Source organism: Lynx rufus, unplaced genomic scaffold (genome assembly GCF_022079265.1).
Source record: "Lynx rufus isolate CCGP_SWC_20201006 ecotype Redwood Valley unplaced genomic scaffold, mLynRuf1.p SCAF_2, whole genome shotgun sequence".
Taxonomy (NCBI): Eukaryota; Metazoa; Chordata; class Mammalia; order Carnivora; family Felidae; genus Lynx; species Lynx rufus.
In genome coordinates, this window is record NW_025814834.1 from 2,473,705 (window position 1) to 2,495,571 (window position 21,867).

The following is a 21,867-nucleotide window of genomic DNA, read 5'->3' on the forward strand; positions in this document are numbered from 1 at the left end:
GCTGCAATTCCAGGGCCTGAACATCCAGCCACGGCCACCGTGGGGCTGTCGTGGACCCCCAGGCACTCTGGCTCCAGCAGTTCGGGGCCCCTCCGAGGAGGGGCGTCCCAGACGCCGAGGGAGGGGCGCAGGAACCCGCGAGGGGTCTGAGGGCATCTGCCGTGCAAATCTGCATGCACGCAGACATGTTCCACGTGTCCACACGTATGTATGCATGTATGCATGGGTGTCTACTGTGTGCACGCACACGCCTGTTGCGGGTGTGCACTGTGCGTGTCTGTGTGTGGATATATGTGCATATACACGCTACATGTGTCTGGCATGAGACAGAGCCACGGGCTGAGTGGAGGAGGGCAGGAGTTCAGGGAGGCGGGGTCCTCTGCAGGCTCTCCCGGCCTCACCACTGCCCCAGGGCCGGCTCCCTCCCTGGACCAGGTCCGCGGTCCCCATGTCCAGAGAGGACTTACCGTTTCTAAGGGGAGAGACAGGCAGAGATACCGGGTACCAGCGACGTCATGCTGGCCAGAGGAGCGCTATTGGCAAACGAAGGTCTTTTCCACTCCCCGACGGCTTGTCGTCCGCCCCTGTGCCTGTGCCGGGGCCAGTCTTGCACCCGTCACGTTCTGTGCCGTGGCTGGGTGACCGGGCTGGCAGCCGCCACACCGGACAGCAGACGCAGCCCCCGCAGACGAACGGCCCCCACGCCCGGGGTGGTGAATGTTCGCAGGCGGGGCTCTGACTTCTCCTCTTCTCCCCTCCTCTGCTGGTTTACAAACTGGCATTGCACATAAGGCCGCCCTTGGACTGGCCAGGAGCACGCACAGCCCTGTCCCTCTCCGGTCCTGCACGTCTAGGAGCTCTGACGTCGCACTCTGTGGTCCTTGTTGATTGAAAATCTCCCTGGAAGAGTCAGACCGTCCGATGAAATGTATTGGAGTAAGTACGCTGTTGAGAGCTGGGCAGCTAAGCCCGCTCAGGACATCGGCGTCTGTTGAACCTGGTGTTCAGGACCCACTCACACTAGCATCATCGGTTATTTTTGCTGGAGGTCACCCTAGCCGGGGCTCTCACTATGGGCTTACGGAATTTGCTGACGCTCGTCCTTAATGTTGCCCAAGCGCGACCGGCATAGGAAGAAAGGAAATGTTTTGAATGTGGTCACTAGCTGGACAGGAAGCGCCTGCGCACGGACACACCCACACCTCGAGCTCCGCCCTGCGCTGGGAAGGAGCCATCACGTGCCCGCAGGCAGGCCCCCTCATCTGAGTGACCCCCTCATCGCCAGCTCGTGCGTGGGCCTACGTGAGAAAAACGCACTCCTGGGCCCGTCGCGGCCGTCCAGGCGCAGGACCCTGAGGAAGGAGCTTCCTGATTGTCTCTTCTGTAGGAGCTGCCGTGAGCGGAGGTGAGTCTGCTCAGGCTCCTGACCCAGAGCATCACAGACCGGATGCTACAAAGAACGGACCTTCATTCCTCACGCTTCTGGACGCTGGAAGCCCAAGATCAAGGCACCAGCAGGTTCAGAGGCTGGTGAGGACCCGCCTCCTGGTTCAGAGATGGTCGTCTTTCCTCTGTGTCCTCACACAGTGGAAGGGGGCAGGGAGCTCTCTGAAGCCACTTTTCTAAGGGCCCTAATCCCATTCACGGGGGCGCCACCTCCTAATCCCATCGCAGTGGACATTAGGGTTTGAATACATGGGTTTGGGGGACACAGATATTCGGCCCATAGCAAGGCCAATGTGAACCTCACCCGCCGACATTGTTGAGCGTGTGGGGGGCTCAAGGCCATCGAGAGAGGACAAGACCTCTGAGCCTCACCCCAGCGCCCAGGGTGGGGGGCACACACAGAAGCCCCACCCCTGGAGGACTGATACGGGGTCACGGCTACGAGAGCAGGTCCAGAGGGGCTCATCAATGCCCAGGTGACGGCCAAGGGGCCGGGTGCTTGGAGGAACTACAGTAGCAGAAGCAAAGGCAGGGGTCTGTGCCCAGGAAGTGGAGGCCTGGAGGGCCGTGCTGACCACCACATGGGAGCCGTCTGAGGGCCCAGGACCAATTAAATGGCCGCCACATCGTGGACAAGATGGAGACTGTCCTGGCCATGTCTGCCTCCTCACTCCCTGGGTTTTCTGGCACACAGAGCTCTGACTGGGCCCCGGGTGCCTTTGGCATTTCTCACACCTGTTGTGACCAGCATGTTCCATGAGATGGACGGGAAATGCCGCCTCCAGCTCTGAGTCTCAGGCCCGGGGTCAGCCGCTGACCCACTGTGGCCACAGGGCCCCCAAGAGAAAGTCCCGGGAGATTTGAGACGCTGGGCAGAGGTCTCTAGACCTCTAGACCTCTAGAAATTCACTTGGGGTGCTCGCCAAGCCTCCAATCCAGGTCTTAGGGGTGGGTGTCGAGCCCGCACAGGCCGCCCCGGCCCCCAGCCCATGCAGGAGCAGAGGCAACCGCTCTGTGGAGGTGACCAGGTCAGGACAGGTGGCTGGCCACCGGCAGAAGCACAAATAGAAAGGCTACTGTGTGACCCAGGGGGTAGTAACAGCAAGGACATGTGCCACAGAGAGAGACAAGGAAGCAGCAAAGAAGGAGGAGAAAAGCCAAAACAAACAACAGACACCAGGAGGACAGAGACTCTGGGATAATTAAAATGGAAAATGTCTGAATCAGCAGGCGAGGTGCTCGTTGGATGAAAACTCACATCCGTCTCCAACAAGCACCAAGCGGCCTGAAAGGACGGGTAGAGGCACGTTCTGCGGACACAGAAGTAGCATCAGCGGGGCATCCTTGCGACGGGCGGCAGGTCGGATGTGAGTGGAAGGCAGGGAAGGAATGGCGGTCCCAGGCCGAAGCCGGCAGGGCAAGAGTGTGGGCGCCAGGGGGGCGGAAGAGGCCACTGGGGCCGTGGGCGCCCCTGGGACAATGGTGGACAGGTGGAGTTGCTCTGACCGGGAGATGCGGGGACACGGGGCCCTGCCCCGTGGAACAGCCTTCCCCTCTTCTGGGCACCAGCAGCCCGAGAAGGCCAAGCTCACCCGTGTCCAGGGAGACCCCCCCCCCACGGAGGCCCAGGGGAGCGCATCACAGTTGGGCCAAGGCCTGGAAAGGGGTTTCTGCTCTGGGGGTCGTGTGAGCCTCCGGACTCGCCCCACGGCTTGGGGGCCCGGCTGAGTCGTGAGGGGTCCCTAAGGGGTGCAGAGGCGGCTGAGATGCGTTGCCGAGAGCCTGCACAAGCAGATTTTTGGCAAGGCCCTGGACCGGAGCAGCCGGGCCATTCCGGAAAGGGGCCTGGGAAGCCGTGGGGTCCATCAGCCCTCGGGGTGCCCGCGAGGAGGAGGGGTCACCTGCCAGGAAGCACAAACGTGGCTTAGTGCGTAGTCTGAGGTGCCCGAGGGATGGCCTGCCTCCGAGGGCGAGCAGGGCACGATGGCCAGGCCCTGGGACGGTCAGAGCAGGGCAGTGCAGGTGGAAAAGCCTGTCGTGAGGAGAAGCCCAGAGGGCAGGCCGGGGGCCAGGGGACAGCAGCGGTCAGTCAGTCCGGCCAGAATGGGAGCCACAGGCATTGGCCGGGAAAGAAAGCACAGTGCCTCTCTCCCCGGGCCCCCGAGGCCTGCCCCACACCCCCAGACGCCGAGGGGCGGTGGGGAGCGGTGGGCTTGAACACTGGTGGTTTGAGACAACGTTTGGAGGCAGGAGGAAAGAAAAGCTGTGACAAGAAGGACTCAAGGGAAGTGTCGGCGAAATATGTCCCTGCACTTGTCACGCACACGCCTGACCTTTCACCCCTTGCCCGCAACCCCGCCCCTTGCCTGCAGCCCCCTTCCCGAGCCCTGGCTTGCACCACGCACTACAGAGGTGCAGGTGCCAGAGGGGAAGCTGGGACACGGGTCCACGGGCTCCTGCTTCTGCACAGTCTACAATCAGTGAGTCTGTAGTTCGTTCAGAATCAGCTTTTTTAAGAAATTCACTGGGGTTTCATCTAGTTGAGGAAAGCGTCCCCTTTAAGAACGCAAACCACCACCATGCGTGTTAAGGGTCCGCCAGACAGTGAGTGCCACGGGAGCGGGCACTGATTTAATTAGGATGATTTCCTCTCGGGGGCGCTTGGGTGCTCAGTCGGTTGAGCGTCCGACTTCGGCTCAAGTCACGATCTCGCAGTTTGTGAGTTCGAGCCTGAGTCGGGCTCTGTGCTGACAGCTCGGAGCCTGGAGCCTGCTTCGGATTCTGCGTCTCCCTCTCTCTCTGCCCCTCCCCCGTTCACGCTCTGTCTCTCCCTGTCTCAAAAATAAATCAACATTTACAAAAATTAAACGATAAAAAGATGATTTCTGCTCAGCACACGACTGCCACTTGGTCAGGAACAGACAGATGCGGAGGGGCGGTCACTATGTGACACGGAGGGACCTTGGGGGCAAGGCTGAGAGTCAGGGGACGCCCCATCACGTCCTCTCCTGCTGCCGAACCGTTGCTGTGGCCCACGGCCCCGGGCACAAAGTGACCAGGCACCAGCGAAACGCTGTGCCTTCCACATCGAGTCACAGTCGTGTCCTCTTGCGGCCTGGGAACAGCCCAACAGAGTCCTTGCTCCCTCCATGCTTGACTGAGGCAGCGAGACCTTATTCCTGCCAGGGGAGCACTGCCCCCTGCACTGGGGAAAGGCAGCTTTGGCAAGTCGAGAGCAGCTCGTATCCCGTGTTTCTTTTGCTGGAGTCGGGTGCGTGGCTTGGGGCTGCACCAGGGGCTTGACTCAGCTTCACAACATTCCAGAACAAGTCTGATGAAGCAGATGGTTTTCCTCAGCTTGCAGAGAAAAGAGGCTTGGATTAAGTTTTTTTTTTTTTTTTTTAATTTACTTCAAATGCATCTATTATAAGAGTTAAGCAATTTTTGTTTTCCGGTTCTAGAATGATCTTTAAAGTTTGAGATGGGAGGTGTCTCAGTTAAGAATACGTTTCTTTCTTTGTTGTATTTTTGTAGTTCATTCCACATCAAAGAAAAAGAAAAGCCAACGGACAAAATCCCAAATGTCTGCCCTCCCAAACGACCAAGACTCAACGGCACTCCTCCCAGAACAGGCCATTCCTGTTCCAGAAGAAGGACGGTCAGAGGGGAAATAAAGTCGGCACGCCCACTCCAGTGTGGTTTGTACACACCAGTGGACTGAGCGGGAATCGGGATTTTAAAAATTCAGACTCAGCACAACAAGCGTGTCTGCTAACGCGAATGTCCCGTCGCCAGCCGGCCACGCCGTGTCGCGTAGGCCCTCCGCGGCCGCCCGCGAGAGCTGGGTTCCCGGAGGATTTGCTGCCGAGTGGGACCGGTGTGCGTCCTCTGCAGGCTGTGCTTGGACACGCTATGGACGAGGCCGGGTGTGTGTCCAAAAGTAGAAATACCTTCCTTCCTAGAATTGAGTTTCGAGCCGCAGGCCAACAGCTCGATGCAAAGACCGTGGATGCTACAATGTGTGAGTTCTGCAAAGTACGAAGGTCCTATCTCACACGAGCCCTTTGGGGAGCACCCTCCAGGCTCATCGAGGGCAACCCCGCGAGGTCAGCTGTGTGGGCAGCGTCAGAGATGCCCCGGCTTTGGAGTTTGCTCTCCTCAGCCACCACACTGACCCTCACACACCCCCTGTGCCCAGACATCGCTGGGATCGCACGCGGGCTGTTTGGGGGTCTGAGGTACCAGCTGTGGGGGGTGTGACAACATGGGTTTGGGGCAACACGGGACCTCACGTGTCGGAGCGTTAGTATTTCTCAGCCAGAACATCTCATGCGTGAAACACAAAGTGAAACCCAGCCACAAGCAGAACACCCTGGCAGTGAGCTGTGGGGGGAGCGTGGGGGAGGGAAGAGGTGCATGGACAGAGGGAGCTGGGGAGCGGAGGCCGAGCAGGTCTCAGCGTCTGGGACCCCTCCCCCGCCCCAGAAGCAAGCAGCAGTTGGGTTGGGGAAGAAGGGCTTCCCAACGGAAAAAGAAGCCCGTGGCTCAGACCCGGGAAAATGCACATTCTGGCTGAAGCCGGAGCCGTGAGAGCTGGAGAAGGAAGTCACGAGAGACGATCAAGATGCGTGACGAGGAGCCAAAACCTTCTCGACAAACACAAAGCGCAGAGAGGCACAGAAGCCCTGGGGCAGAGAGCAAAGGACTCCGGATGGAGCCCGTGCAGCGGGTCGTGTGCAGCGTGCATGCGTCGTGTGTGTGTGTGCGTGAGTGTGGCACGCAGGGCAGAGGAGGGCCCAGCCCCTCAGCCCCTCAGCCCCTCAGCCCCGGGAGAGGCGCGGGGACCGAGGTGGGGGACCCCAGGTCTCCACCCACGACAGTAGAACAAACAAGCCTACAGAACGCATCTCGTGATCAAAGGACGTGTCCTCTGTCCCCAGGAAAGGTCCGGCTGTGAGAGCTTTGGGAAGAAATCCCCTGTGACCACAACAAAAGCAGGGAACCTTGGCCCCTGATGGCTCACAACAGAGGAGACACGCAATTAGCCGTGCTGCAAAGTGCTCCCAGACGAAGCGCTGGAAACACAGCAAATGAGAGCGGTTAGCTGTTAGAATTGGAATCACCTTTAAAGGCTGAGGCTCGTCCTTCGGCCTCCCTCCCTCCCTTCCCCCCCTCTCCCTCCCTCTCCCCCCTCTGCCTCCCTCTCCCTCTCCGTCCCTCGACCTCTCGCTCTGTTCCCCAAACACATCTGTTGACGGGCCTGATGGCTGCACAGAAACCGAATTCCGTGCCTGTTGGCCGGTGCGAGAGGCAGGGGGCAGGGGTGAAGCCTTTGGAGGGGCGCCCGCCAGCCACGAACAGGATCAAACGCAGACTCCCAGGGGCCTTAAAAGCACAGTTGCAAAACCTGAGGTGTTCCGAGGGTCCTCCCTCGATGCTTTTCAGGCCGTGCTCCCCCCCAGTGCCCGTGGGGCCGGGCCAGCTGTCACCGTGGCCAGAGACGGGCAGGACGGAGCCAGGGACTGGGGGCCCCCGCCAGGCCCAACGACCTGCTGCGGGCCCAGACCCCAGACCCCATCCACGGGGGAGCGTCCCCCGGCGCCCAGCCCTGTCTCCGAACGTGGGGCTGTTGGAGATGCAGTATTTGTACCGCGTCCCGTCATTCTCTTTGCTCTTTCCGTGTGCCGCTGCGCACAGAGGGCACGAACACGTGAGCGGGCACGGCATCCCCAGGGCAGATGTGCCAACGGACTCCCGAGGCCGCCCCGCCATCAAGTATGGATGCTGCGGCCACACTGCACGCCCCGTCGCGCTCCTCCTCAAACTGAATCCTCCCGCTCGCTGATGGTGTCGGCCTTCGAAGCCATGTTACTATGCACGAGTGTAACCTTACCGACATCTCTCGTCCGCGTGAAAGCCCCCCAGAGCCACCGTCACATCACACTGTCCTGGGGCAGGCCGGGTCCTTCTGGGTGGCTCTCCCCTCCTCAGAGTCCCCTTTCCCGCCCTCCTCCCGGGGCCGTCTGCTCACAAGCAAATGCGCGGGGGGCTCGTCTGACTGGGAAGGAGCCGCCTGCACCACACGGGCCAAGTTCTGCCGCTTGGCCCGCGTGGCGAGTAGCGGAACGGGCTGTGTGTCCTTGAGCAGGACACACAACCTCTCTGCGCCTCGGTTTCCACACCTACAGCATGGGGAGGCCGGCACCCGCACCCAGGGTGGTTGGCAGTGTTTGCTGGTTCACACGGCCTGCCGCGTACTAAACACCGTGGAAGTAGCCGCCTTGCGCTCTTTCGCGTTCCTTCGTAGGTGCGAAGCGTTGCGTCAATAGTGGTATGAAGTTATGTGTGAAATAGTTGCTAATTAAAAAAAAATTTTAAATCCATCTTACAGGTTCGACAGGGCCCGTTGTCACTTCACGCCGCTGCTGCTGTCACAAATCACCGCAGGTTTTGTGGCACAACAGCCCAAGCCGATGCCCTGACGGTTCAGAAGTCAGAAACTTGAACCGAGCTTTACGGGGCAAAGCAAGGCCCGGGGCTGGAGGCTGCCGCGTTCCTTGGCTCACGTCCCACATCACAGTCTCTTTTTTTCTCCCCTGCCTCCACTGTCACGCGGCTTTGTCCCCCTCCCCTCAGACCTCCTCACCTCTCTTACGAGGACCCTGTGACTTGACTGTGCCTTCGTGGAAAACCAGGAGAGTCTCCCGCCTCCGCCCCTCACCTGAGGCACCTGCAAAGTCCCCCTTCCGTCTCGGGCAACATTCTCAGGTGCGGGGACAAGGATGGGGACGTTTTGGGGGGTCACCACTCGGCCTCCGATGGGGCCCCTTCTGGAAAAGAACGCTGTGGGCAGGTTCACCCATTAGTGAACCCGTGCCGACCGGCCACATGACACACACTCCATCCCAGCCGCCGGGTTTCGGGGGCTGTGGCGCAGCCCAAGGAGTCTGCGCACTGGAGGCTCCCCACCCGGGGAAGCTCGTCCCAGGCAGACAGAGCCACACGACAGGAGCGGATGGCAGGAACGGTCTCCATCAAAGCTGACGGACTCTGTCCCCCAGCCCAGGACAGCCCCCGGGACAGCTCAGTGCCTCAGAAACACCAAAGCGGCTCCCCGGGTGTGGGGGTGCCCCTGGGTCCCCGCCGGTGCACCCTGTGTGCTTCTCGGCCCTTCACCCCCCCTTCCAGGAGGAGACACAGCAGCGCCCACCTGGGACACACCCAGCCCTGCTCCAGGCCTGGGGGGCTGCACAAACCTCGCAGGTGCTTTTAAGGATGCGACATATGAATGTTACCACAATGGCCACCAAAGGCCCCCTCACCTGCGGACTAGCACCCAAGGCCAGCCCTGGACAGGCCTGCCTTCTGCTGGAGGGCACACACCAGGGCCTCTGGGGCGGGAACACGGGAGACGGGACTGTCCCCGCCTGTGCAGGGGCACGTGGGAACTCCACACCGTCTTTGGAATTGTTCCGCAAAGCGAAAACTATTCTTGAAAAGTGGACTTTGTTTTTTAATATCTCCTATCTTGTGTCATCGCCCCATCTTTGGTCTGGATGTCTAGACTCTGGGAAGGCACTGGACAGTCGGGTCCACCAGCTCCCTCGAAGGCCCCTCACGTCCACGGGTGTCTCACTCAGACTGACCACCGCCGCGTGGGAGCCAAGTGTCGGACGTCCAGGAAGATGTGCGGGGCCACGTGCCCTCTATGGCTAAGTCAGGCCCACCTTGCCCTCTGGCTCTTCCGGGCCAGGACTTGGGAGTCTTCGGGCAGGATCTCCTGAGCTGGCCCAGAGCTGAGGGGCCAGGGGGTGGTGACTCCAGAGCGTGTCTGAGTCTAAGTGGGGGAAGGAATCCCATTCTTGGATCCCAGCAACTTGGGTCTGATGGCTCTGGGCTGGCACCCACCTCCCTCCAGAGCCCCCACACTTTTCTGGGGTCCGTTCCGCGGGGACTGGACCTCTCGTGTGTCAGGACTCACCCTCGCACCTCTTACAGTTCCCGCAGGTGTTTCCTGGGGTCCAAGCTAAGGGTTCCCCTCCGGCTTCCACCTGCTGAGACCCGTCAGGTCTGAACTCACATCCTCATCGTGTGGCTGCAGCCGGGGGGCCTACAATAGCCCCTAAAGTCTGCACCTGCTGCGTCCGGGTCACAAGGGATGGTGGGCTGGGGTGAGCTGACAGAGACTGCGGGATGAGTCTGGTGTGGAGAGCGGCTCCAAAGCCTCAGACATCCTCCTCCGAAACCTGGGGCTGTGCCAGAATGGAGGAGAGACAGACTGGGGCGGCCGGGGAACGTCTCCGTAGTGCGAGTTTGGGAATCTTGTCTCTCTGAGGCCGGGTGGGCACCTGTACGCTTAGCCCCCCTACCTGGTGCTCCCTTTGGGTTGAGGTGTCTTCCAGGTGGAGGGACTTGGGGTCCACCGCAGGGGCTGGGAAGGACAGGTTACCGGTAGAGGGGAGCTACCCCAGTCTCCAGTTCTTGGGGAGAAAGGTGGGGCGATACCAGGAGGCCCGTCTACGTTACACTTCTCCATCACCAGAAGGGCACCCGGCATTTAGGGCAGGCTGAGCTTCTGTGGGAACCAAAAGATGAAGGGGGTGATCAAAGTCAGCCCTTCTTTCAAAAAATTCTTTAACATTTATTCATTTTTGAGAGACAGAGCGTGAGCAGGGGAGGGGGCAGAGAGAGAGGGAGACACAGAATCGGAAGCAGGCTCCGGGCTCCGAGCTGTCGGCACAGAGCCCGACGCGGGGCTCGAACCCACGAACTGCGAGATCACGACCCGAGCTGAAGTCGGCCGCTTAACCGACCGAGGCGCCCCAAATCCAGCGCTCCTACAAGCACAAGCTGAGAAGGAGCCCGGTCGTCTGGAGAGGGTCTGGTTGGCACCTGCTAGATTGGGTTCTGTCCTCCACTATCGGAGGCCCTATGCCTTTATTCGTGCGATTTCACTGCACACGTCCAGACAACCACAGTCCACGGCACGTGCACTAAACTCACCGAAACCGCTGACCCAAAGCCGTAAGGGCTTGTATCCCCGACCTGCGATGCACAGCCAGCTACCACTGGGTCTGTGGAAACTGCTCCGGGTGCAGAGCTCACGTCAGGACCCGCGAGGCCTCCGGGGACGGGGTCGTTGGCACATCTTCAGGAGGGGACATCTCTCCTTCAACGCGTCCAGACGGCTCAGCCCCACCTCCGCCTCCAGCCAGCGCTGCCCCGGTCGGCTTCAGGCAGGTGTACCCAGCGTCACCAGCCAGGGCCCAGTAAGCACAGCCCGGTGGGAGGACAGGGCTGGCAGCGTCCGCCCAGGAAGTGAAAACCAGCCCCCAGGAAATGGGTCCTCTTCCCCTGGGCTCCTTGGGCCGCAGAAGGAACAGCCAGAGACATGAAAGCAGCGGCTGGTGGGGAAGAAAGAGACTGTCCGGCTCCCTCTCCCTGGCAGGGCGTCCTGGGCCTCCAGCCGTGGCCCTAATCACAGGGGTCAGGGCGCAGAGGGACCGGCAATCCCAGGTCCCTTCCTGGCCTCCGACCGCTCATGGGCTCGGCCCGCCTGATTCCACCTGAGACCCCAGCACTCGGGGCGACCGGGGCTCTTCAGTTGGCCAGGACTCGGGGTGTGGGGTGGGAGGGGGGCTGGGCTAGGCCATTTCTCTCCACCTCCCCCTTCTCTCCCTCCCTCCCTCCTTTTTGCTCTGCTCAAGAGCTAAGAGATGTCCCCAGACGCCCCAACAAAGCAAAAGAAAGAAAGAAACTGTGTGGATGTTGGGGGTTTGCTGTATTTTGTGGCCCCCAAATAGCCTCCTGCCTGCATCAGCACAGATAGTACGCGCACACCGCGGGAATGGCGATGCTTCCCAGCGTGGGCTCCAAGGCATTCCTGATTCCCGCAGGGGCGCAGGTCCTAGGAAAGGCGGCCACCGGGACATCCGGGGCCCGAGTCGGCATATCCGAGCCCCCCCCCGTGTTTCCATGCCAGCCATGAGATCAAGACTGTGCCACTGTGGTCCCCACTTTACGGATGAGGAGGCAGAGGCCGAGAGGTGGAGAGCCCTGCCGGGCCGTGACCAAGAACGCCTCGCTGCTCTGACGGCTTCCCCGGCTCGCCTCCTCCCAGGGGCCACGGCCAGCGCAGAGGGTGGCCCTGGCCCTGTTCCTCACCCTCACGGGGTGGGTTGCTCTAAACCATCAGTCTGACGCCACTCAGTATCGAACTGTTGTTTCAGTGTCCAATTCTTAGAAGAACAATGAATCGTAATCATTTTCCCGCTCAGATTTATTTGCCAATTTTACTTCTGTTTTGAGTGGCCGAACCTTCTAGAAATACTTTTGTCATTTTTTTAAATTTTGTTTTTAATGTTTTATTTATTTATTTTAAGTGAGAGAGAGAGCAGGGGAGGCAGAGAGAGAGGGAGAGGGAGAGAGAATCTGACAACGCAGAGCCTGATGCAGGGATCGAACCCCCAAACCGTGAGAAATCACGACCCAAGCCGAAATCAAGAGTCGGACGCTTAACCGACTGAACCACCAGGTGCGCCTACGTTTGTCATTTTTGTACTTAAGTGACACGAGCTCTTAGGCCGGTTCCCTGACTACTTTGTGTCTGGGTCTCCCGGCCTGGGGGGACACGGCACCCCCAGCGCTCATCACAAGCTGCTGGGGGCCCAAAGCCTGCGTCCCTGGGAAGCCGGTGGCAGCGCTGGGCCCCGGATAGGGCCACGATACAGGGGTGACAGACAGGAACCCTCCACCTCCCCTTCGGAGGGTGACATCGGTGCTGCCCGCATCACACACACCCTGAGGCTTACAGAGGTGACATAACCACCTTCTGGCTCGGGCTTCACGCTCTGAGAAGCCTCTTTGCCCCCAGGGTGTAAGACTGCTCGCCCACACTTCCGTCAGATTTCGGGACCACTTCGCCCACCACACGTATCTCTTTGACCATCTGGAATTTATTTCACTGTGAGGGAAGGATCCAACATTCCTTCTCTTCTTTCAAAAACTGTAACCACCTGTGTGGCGGCATTACCACCGATCTGCCCTTTCCGCACCGACTTCATTCCCCCTTTCCGTGTGAGGGACGTGGAGACGCCCCGCGTGGCGACCGGCGGGCCACTGGCTGCCATCGCCAGACACTCGTCTGAAGGTGGCCTTCCCTCTCTCCCACGCTCGGGGCCCCTGCCCGGGGTTGTTTTCCAGAGCGTTCTTGGTCATTCGTACACGTTCCTCCAAACTTCACCTCCCTTTGTTCCCCCAAATCCACTCTGGGGGATTTTAATGGAGATTTCACCTACGGGGCGTCCAAATGCCTTCCCTGGAGAACGGGCGTATCTATGCATGAAATCTTCCTGCTGGGGAACGGGGCCCCCCCAACCCCCTCACCCCCCGCCTCACTGGGGTTCCTCACACTTTGCTCTGCTCTATACTTGATAATCCCGTCACTCTTGCAAATGAAATGTGTTTTTCAGCTGAGCCACATTCCACAGACTCAAAGACACCATTGACTTGAAGGTGAACCATTAATCTGTGGTCAGCTTTCTAGGAAAAATAAATACGTAGACGATATTTGATATATGTAAGAGACATGAAAACATTCCAATGTCAGGAAAATTAATAAGTGAATAAGAATACATAAATACATATCCAATTGAGAAATCAACTTTGCTTTCCTGATACATAGAACATCTCGATAAACCATGGATTTCTTAGACTTTTGATTGGGAACCAGCCACCTCCTGAGCTCCTATCTGTCCTGATCTTTTTTTTTTTTTTTCAATAAACTAGATCATCTTCAAATCATGAAACACAAACTGTCCTCTTTGGTCGCAGCCTGTTTTTCTTGTCTTACCAGTGGCGACCCTGTCACCGGCCTCACTCACGGGTCGACGATGTCAGCGTCTGGCCCAGCCTTGTCCAAAAGCGGACGTGGTGACAGGGGGTGGCTCGCCTGTTTTCCGAGTCCCTGTGCTTATAAGGCAATCCACCTGTCGCCTTGCAGGTGGCAGGAATGTGGCGACCGTGTGGAGTCGGGAGAGCCTCAGGCACCCCCTTCGTTCTGTGGCCTTGTGATCAAAGTACCCGCGGGATCGCCTCCTCCTCCCTGAAGGCTGTTTCGGCAGTCTGTATCGGGGGACCTGTCCCTCTTTATTAGTTCGTCAGGGGCGGGGGGCCCCGCTTCCTCTGCGGAGGTGGCCGCGAGCGCGGCTACGGATCCTGTTTTCCCTGGTTTGTCTTTGAGGACAAACCTTTTTCCTTCCCCCGCCTTCTCTTATGCCGCCAATTATCCGGACGCAGCCGCCTTCCTTTCTCCCACGCCAGCGTCTGTATCTTCCCTTCTCGGGTTTAAATCCCCCGCACGCCTCGGCCTCTCCACCTGCACCCGGAGACCCCAGAGCGCGCCCCGCACTGCGCAGCGAGCTGCCTGACGTGCGCACCTGTCCTGCACAGCGTCTCGCCTTCTGGGATGAGCTCTTTGTTTGGAGCCCGCCTCACTCTGGAGCCCCGACCCAGGGCACCTGCGCGGCCTTCCTGGGGCAGTCCTTCACCCCCTTTGTCCTCCCCCACCCCCCTACCCGCCCCCTGCATCGGGTTGAACCCAGACTTGCTGAGCCCCGTGCTGCACCTGCTCCCTCTGCACCCCAGCACTTGGCTGGCCCAGGGAAGCCCAGGGACCCCGCTGTCATGGGGTGCTCCTGAGGAGTCTTCAGTCTGGCCCCACCCACGCCGCTGTGCAGACGCCTCGTAGCCATCGTCACATTTACGCGCACCTCTTCCTTCCCTGCCTCCCCAAACGCCATGTGGCTCCCCTGCTTTTCCACTGAGTGGGTCACCTCTCGTCGGCCACAGGCTAGCAATGCACTCAATGTGCATCTTCCAGAAGTCTTGGGTGAGTATTTTCAGTGTATTTGTCTTCCCCCACTCCACAATGACATAAATGCTTTACCATGTTTCCTTTTTATGCTTTACTTGCTCAAGGGTATCACGACTTAGAAAGAGAAGGAATTACTTCTACCCAGGGCTTCTGGGAGGAGGTCATAGAGGAGGTGGTGTTGACAGAGGCTTGGAGGCTGGGGGCATCTTCCCAGACAGGGATGTGGGCGGTTCCCAGCCTAGGGGACAGGGAGGAAAGCCAGCAGACGGGATGGGCTGTGCGAGGAGCAGAGGTGGAGGGAGGGGATGGGCACTGCACAAGGACAAGGAGGCGTCCGGAAAGGACAGACCTCAGCCCTGGGGGGGGGGGGGTGCTGCCTGGCCTGGCTCCCTGTTTGTTTCTCTGCGACCTTGAGCCTCTGTGTGGCTGGAGGGAGGGGAGAGCGGATGAATCATACATCTGCCTTACCTGTCCCACGGGGTGGTGGCAGGGATGAAATCTAACAATGAGTGTGCAAGCAGTTTGTAAACTGTAAGGCATTCTCATTAACTCAAGGGGTAAGTAAGCATCATCTGGTTTGTTTCCTTAAACTTGGTTGAGTGGCCACGCTCAGCCTGTCCCCGCACCGAGATCTTTTACAGTCAACGTCGTCAGCACTGTCCTCGTCCTTAATCCCATTTATTGGGCATTCACTGTGCATGAAGCAGTTCAGAGTGTTTTGCCTACATGGTTTGTGGCTTATTCCTCACGTGAAAGATATGTAAATTATACCTATACACAATATGTGTTCCCGTGCTCAAAGAACCATGGCTCTGGTACACGTAAGAGGGCTTGTCCGGGTTCACAAAGCAGTAAAGGGTAGATCCAAGGCTTGAATCCTATCTCCACGTCCTCTGCCACACCCTGTCCCCTTGCTGGAAGCTGGGAGGGTCTCCGGGACATCATGGGAAGTCTTCCTCAGGAGATACTGGAACCAAGGAAACGTGGCAGGGGGAGAAGGTGGCCCCAGCAGAGGAAAAGGGACATGTGACGACAAAGAGCGCCCACCCTCAGCGGCCAGAGGCCAGCTCAGGGGCATGTTGTCCTTCAAACCTCAGAGGTCTGTGACGGCCAGTCTGGCCACGTGTGTTAGCGATGGGTTTGGGGGACGGGGGGAATACTGCTAATTGGTAAGGGTTGTTAAGAGTGTCTGGCTTCCACTTTGTTGGAAAATATGGTACATCTATGCGTGCTTTGAAATTAAACATCTGTCCCCAATATTATATGACATTCTCCCCCAGTTTTCATGCACTAATGAAGTTTCAGCTATTTTAACATGAAAATAGATAATGGATGAGTCTGACGACACCAGCAAAAGCTCTCAGTCCTCTGAAAGGATAGGAGTTTGGCCGAGCCCACTGTTTGGTGAGTTTCTCAGAAAATCCCACCCGGGAATCCATGAGCTGGTGTCCTGCCCAGGGCCCCATGGGTGTTACCGTCAGCCCCGAGGTGTGGTCTAGGCAGGAAGAGTCACTGTTGACCTTCTCGTGCCCGCGAGGAAATTGGGTTACATAATGGCTGAGCCCCAGCGAACTCAGGACCCCCAACACCCGGGCTTCCCTCTCTCTTACACACTCCACTGTCCCCAGGCCCACGTGAGGACACCGTGGTAACTGCCACGGCTGCCTTTGTGTTAAGTGTCTCATGTTCTACCGACTGAGCTAGCCAGGCTACTGCCTTCATTTTAATTTTTTTTTAATGTTTATTTATTCTTGAGGGAGAAAGAGAGAGAGACAGAGTGTGAGTGGGGGAGGCGCAGAGAGAGAGGGAGACACAGAATCCGAAGCGAGCTCTGGGCTCCGAGCTGTCAGCACAGAGCCCGACACGGGGCTCGAACTCACAGACCGTGAGATGAGATCATGGCCTGGGCCAGAGTCAGGCGCTCAACCGACTGAGCCACCAGGTGCCCTGACTGCCTTCATTTTAAAACCATTCCTTGCCTGATGAAATGTCAACAAAAGTCGCAGCATTCACATAGCCTGTAGATTACACATTATGTTGTACAGAAGTGTCTCTTTGTTCTGATGTTTTGCTAACTGTAGGTCTCTATTCAAAAGGTTTCTGGCACGCCTGGGGGCTCGGTCGGTTGCACGTCTGACTTCGGCTCGGGTCATGATCTCACGGTTTGTGACTTCGAGCCCCGAAACGGGCTCTGTGCTGACAGTGCGGAGTCTGCTTCGGATCCTGTCTCTCTCCCTCTTCTCTGCCCCTCCCCTGCTAGCGCACATGTGCTCGCTCATGCTCTCTCTCTCTCTCTCTCAAAATAAATAAACTTAAAAAAAAAAGGTTTCTGAGTCGGGCTAGTACTTTAGACACAGAGTACCTTTCATTCTTGGTTTCCTAGAACTTCACTACTTATTTATTTTTTTATTTTATTTTATCTTATTTTTTAATATAACTTACTGTCAAGTTAGCTAACATACAGTGTGTACCGTGTGCTCTCGGCCTCGGGAGTCGATTCCCAGGATTCACCGCTTACATGCAGCGCCCAAGTTTCCGCTCAGCCTCCGCGCCAAAGGCACTGTTAAAAATTGGTGCAAAGGTGCAGCTTCTAAGGTGGTTCAACCTGTGGCAAAATGACTTGGCCCCCGTGTGCCTCCTTCCCGCCATCTTGCTGGGTGGCTGAGGACGGGCCAGTCCTCCTATCGCTATCTTCACTGACAGGTAACAGAGGCAGGGGCGGCCCCGGGCCATGGCACGAGCCCTCAGTCCTTCACTTTTGCCGGGACCTGCATCTTCCCTGAGACAGAGTGCCCCCTCCACGTCCCTGGAGAATCAGGTTCTGACACGGTAACCAGTGTCACCAAAGACTCCTGAAGCACACAGGAGACCGCGGCCCATCTGAGACTCCTGCACACCCAGCCCAGCCCTGCTCAGCCTGGCATGCCTGGAGGTCCAGCCAGGACGGCAGTGCCCGGCTGTGGGATGAGGAAGGGCTGGGAGCTCAGAGGCGGACAAGACTTCTGGGAACACATGCTGTGGGGCCCCGGGCCTCAGGATCACCCCACTAGGGAGGACGGAATTGCCTTTGTAAATTAGAGCTCCCCTTTGCAGGTGCGCACAGCCTGGCCTCTCACTCCTCGGTCAGGAATTAGTCCCCAATCCCAGAGACTCGGGGCTCAGCTGACCTAGGACTATGAGCCAAGCGAAATGTAGAAACGAGAGTCCCTCTGGCACTCTGACCGTCTCAGGGGATGGAAGGTCATTGCGTTCCACTTCTGACCTCGAGGGGCGCTCCTGAACCAGAGTCTTTGCAAGAGTCCCGCTTAACTTCTGCAAAGCGATGACCACGGAACTTCGTCTGTGATCTCATTTATCATTCTGCCTGTCATCAGAATACGAGGTGCAAGTGCCCCACCCGAATATTTGAAGAAAAGCCAGTGCGTGCAAAGCACAAATCCCTTCCTCAACGTCATTGGCTTGTGGGCTTGTCATCACGGGAGGGCTGGGACTCCTGGCCCACATTTGCTTCATCTGGGCTTTGCTTATGGGGCAAGAGAGGAAACAGACCCAAGTGGGATCCTGTCTTTGGAACCCATCTTCCCCCAAGCCAAATTAAATGCGTGTATTTCATTAACATGTGGTGAAAGATTAAAATGATGATAGAATTGGCCAATCTACAGTCTTTCGGAACCAAAGTGGCAATCGTTTGCTTGTGGGAGGGAAGCATTTGTGAGTTTTAAAAATGTGAAAATGAGAATAAACATTCCGTGACTCATGCATTAGTCATCCAACGGACATTTTCCCCCAACTCCCTAGGGCAGCTGACCTAAGCAAGGTGCCTGTTGGCTACACTGACCTGACTGTCCCACACCACTTCTGGCTTCCCCCTAGCCCACACCCAGGTGTGCATCGTGCGGCTGTCCTAGGAAATGACAGAGTAAATGTGCGTGGAGGAGGATGTGGATATCATAGTCGTGAAATTCAGTGTCATTGGCGTTTCTGGGTAATTGCTCAAACTCCTCTGGAAAATACGTTTTGATCCCTTCTTTTCCCCCAGGAGGCAGAACTAGAAGAATATGGAGAAGGTTTAAGGAGTGATATTTGGGCTCAATCGAGGGAAGGACTCTCTAGCAAGAACTGCCCCTCCGTGGCACAGTGGACCCTGAGTTCTCCCACCATGGGAGTATTTTCCGTAACACCTGAACAGCAAGCAGTCAGGGGCGCTTTCAAGGGGTGGCTTGAGCCGTGACAGTCAGTGGCCTTCCCATATGCCCCCCACCCCCAGCTTCCAATGGGAGGTGCCTGTCGATGAGGTTTTGGGGTGTTGGTGGGGGGTCCGGAGCCAAGAAAGACCAAGAAAGAATTCTCAAAGACGTCTTTGGTGCAAAAAGGTGATTTTATTAAAGCACGGGGACAGGACCCGTGGACAGAAAGAGCTGCGCTGGGGTTAAGAGTGGCTGGCTTTATACTACGGAGTTGGGGAGGGAAAGGCCAAAGGGAGGCCTCCAGAAGGACCGTGAGGTGCTGACGAGGACTCCTAAGATACCAGAGACCTAGCTACGGTCAAGCTAAGGTTGTTTTCCCTCAACTACAGCATTAACATTAGGACAGTTGGGGGTCCCGGGAGAGATGTTACACTCTGCATTTGCCTCAAGTATTCGTCAACGGCTGGAGGTTATGAGGAAATTTAATGTTACCTTCCATTTCCTTCTTGCCTCTGTTCCCCACATCACTGTGGAGGGGTGATGTTGGGGCTCCAAGCAACTGAGTCTTTAGGTTTCTGGAGATTAGGCTGTTGGTAAGATTGCCTTTTTCTTGTAATTCAGCAAGATGTTCGTAAGCTGATGGAGACCTATGTCCTACATGACTGGGATCTCTATCAGTCGGCCATTGTTTTCTTCCCTGTCCTTTGTCCTTGGGCAGCCGAGGACTGTCACCACATCCCACCCTGGGTGGGAGGGGTACGCTAGCTTGCACTTTGTCCTCAGCCCACCCCATGCTCCCCCATCACTTGTGACCTCTGTCAAGCCTTCCTCTGCAGGAGGAGCGGGTTGGAATACCAGGAAGTCAAGGGCCCCTGGGAACCACTTTCAACCAGTGACCAGCCAGAGTCGGTGGCTGAACACCTTAGCCCTCCCACCGCTTTGGTGGCCAGAGGTCCCCGACAGGATGGGGCCCCTCTGCCACAGCAGTCACTGGTGTTCCTGCTGATGGCTCCCCGCCCACGCCCACCCCGACTTCTCGCTCTGCATTCACCTGCCGGTGCTTCCCGGAAGCCCCTCCAGAGTCCATGACTTGTGCTCAAACCCTTGTCTCAGGGCCTGCTATTAGGGGACCCCCGTCCAAGGAAAAGGGTGTGTGCACTGGGGTGGTTACATTGTAAGGAGAGGAAACCGCCCTCAGCCTCTGGCACCTTGCCACCTAAGCCCAGGAACAAAACACAGAGGAAGAATGATAATGGTTTGGAGAGGAAGAGGCTGAAACCAGGATAAACCAAAGGCCACTGGCCATGCCCTGAGGACCAGGAAGGCGGGGACAGTCAGAGGGCTGCTCCGGGAGCCCCCAGAGGAAACGCCAGCCCAGCCAGGGCGCGTGTCTCAGAGATGATGGGTCGGGAAACCCCTGCGGCCATTTCTTAAGACTTCTGACCCAAGTCTGTTCTGCGAGAGCATCGTAGCAAACGCTTATGTCAACATATGTTAAATATCCAATAATGAGGGCATTTCCAATCGATAGAAAAAAGCACGGGTCCTTTACTAAAGTGGTTACCAGCAGTTCCAAATTCATAAAGTTAAACACTGCTTTATGTCTTAAACTAAAATGATTTCAATTGTGATTGAAATATTAAACATTAACGAAAAATAAAACTATAAAAGTCCAAAAAGAAATGACAGTTGAATATGTCCATATTCATATGGTTTCCATATGGTTTATATGACCATAAAGTGGGAAGGGAAATTTTTTAAGTGGCCCCAAGGTTGGGGCGCCTGGTGGGCTCAGTTTGTTGAGTGCCCGACTTTGGCTCAGGTCATGATCTCACAGTTTGTGGGTTCGAGCCCCGCATCAGGCTCTGTGCTGACAGCTTGGAGCCTGGAGCCTGCTTCGGGTTCTGTGTCTCCCCCTCTCTCTGCCCCTTCCCCACTCATGCTTTGTCTCTGTCTCTCAAAAATAAATAAATGTTTAAAAAATTAAAAAAAAAGAGTGGCCCCAAGGCAAAAAAATACCATAAAGAGAAAAACAGATAGATTAGTCTACACAAAGGTAAAACTTCTTGATATCAACAATGCAATAAAAAGGAAAATGACAAAATGGAAACAGTATCTACACGACAAAATGGAAACAGTATCTACAATATCCAAGACAAATTATTACTGGTCTTTGTATTGAAAGAGCGTTTAAAAAACAATAAGTTGTGGCATGAAAAGTGGGCTAAGAACAGGACTGTGAGTGCTACATAAATTAGGGGCAAGTTTAACCGTGTTATTAACTAAAGTAACTAACGAATGTGCTTTCCTATCAGACAGAAAAGTCCATTGGATATCAGAGTCCCACGCTGGTGAAAATGTGAAGTAGATCAGTATTATCCTGGATTTGGGTGGAAGTGGAAATTAATCTGAACTGAAAATTGGCCAAACACACGTGCAATTAAAGCTCCGATATTGGGAGGCCCATGTATCTATGAGTTTTACTTCCAGAAACTTAATACTTTTTTTTCTCCAAATGTAAAGTATGTTCAGAAAGAGTCTTAAAAGATATTAATTACAAAACAATGTTTCTAAGGAGAAAATATTAGAATAGATACAACGTAGCTATCTAGGCACAACAATTTGATGAAATAAACTATGGGATGTCTACACAATAAGATACTGTGTAGCATTAAAAATAATGCTGAAGCAGTGCATATATTGATGTAGAAAATGTTCATAAAATGTAGTTATGTGAAATCACAGGTTATGAAACTTTTTTATGGGACAAGTGTACATAAACGTAAAACCAATCTGAGAGTCACCAATGCTTGGTTTTTAGTGAGTAGGATTATCATGGGTTCGTCCCCCTGTATTTACTGACTTTAATAAAAATCTGTTACTTCAGGGGTAGGAAAAATCAATATCTTAAATTTCATTTTGAATGAAAATTATAAACGTAAATCATCTATGCATTCAATTAGAAAAGGTAGGAGAAGGATGAAATACTCCTAATTAAAAAATATAAGGGGAAGGAAATAATGAGGAGTAAAAAAGTAAATTAAGACATTATGAGGGAGAACAGTGCCATTAATAAATAAAACCATGTGCTCTCTGAAAAAGCAATAAATAGACAAAACAACAGAATAAAAATGTGCATACGCACTATGATCTCAATTATGTTCAAAAGCACAGAAAATGCCCAGAAGTAAACACGCCAAGATGTTCACAGCGGTTGCATCTGGGCACGGGGCTCAAATATTTTTTCTGTCGTTCTACACTCCTATTTATTTCCCAAGTGTTGTACAAATGAACATGAATTTATTTTGCCATCTGAAAAGGTTGATACCTGGAATAAGTCTAAAGGAAACACACAGGCAA